This window comes from Centruroides sculpturatus, unplaced genomic scaffold (genome assembly GCF_000671375.1).
Source record: "Centruroides sculpturatus isolate CEXI.00-Female unplaced genomic scaffold, Cexi_2.0 scaffold1162, whole genome shotgun sequence".
In the NCBI taxonomy this organism is placed as follows: domain Eukaryota; kingdom Metazoa; phylum Arthropoda; class Arachnida; order Scorpiones; family Buthidae; genus Centruroides; species Centruroides sculpturatus.
The window spans coordinates 140,536-140,999 of NW_019385457.1; the positions used below are offsets into that span (position 1 = coordinate 140,536).

General features: G+C 22.4%; 1 long non-coding RNA gene across 1 annotated transcript; it reads left to right on the forward strand.

The window, feature by feature from the left end:
* On the forward strand, positions 1-464 carry LOC111639171. Its single transcript, XR_002759023.1, has 2 exons — positions 1-123; positions 222-464. It is a non-coding gene; the product is annotated as an uncharacterized LOC111639171 (long non-coding RNA).

Sequence of the window (464 nt, forward strand, 5' to 3'; positions counted from 1 at the left end):
CTTAAAAATAAATTCAATGACATTTCAAATTAATTTACCAAAATAGAATTAAAAAAAAAACTTTTTAAATGTAGTGTTTCAAAATTGTCTACAGTGTATATTCGACAAGTATAGAATTATATAGTAAAATCACTATGATACAAAAACTTAATATTGATCATTATAAATAATAATAATATATGTAAATAATAAATTAATTCTTTAATAATTTTATATTTCAGCTAAAGAAAAATTTTCATTTAACAAGATGTATATATTTATCACAAGAATTATCGAGGATAGGTGTGCCGATACTTCAACAAATTTTTAAAAATTTATCCACTGGTTACGTAAACTATTCGAAAACTAGTAATGAAGATAAAAATTCCGAAAAAATAATTCTTTTGGGACACGACGATAAAGTCTTAGGAATTAGGATGAAGTCTGAAGCAGAATTATTTGCAAATAAAAAAGACATGACGTAA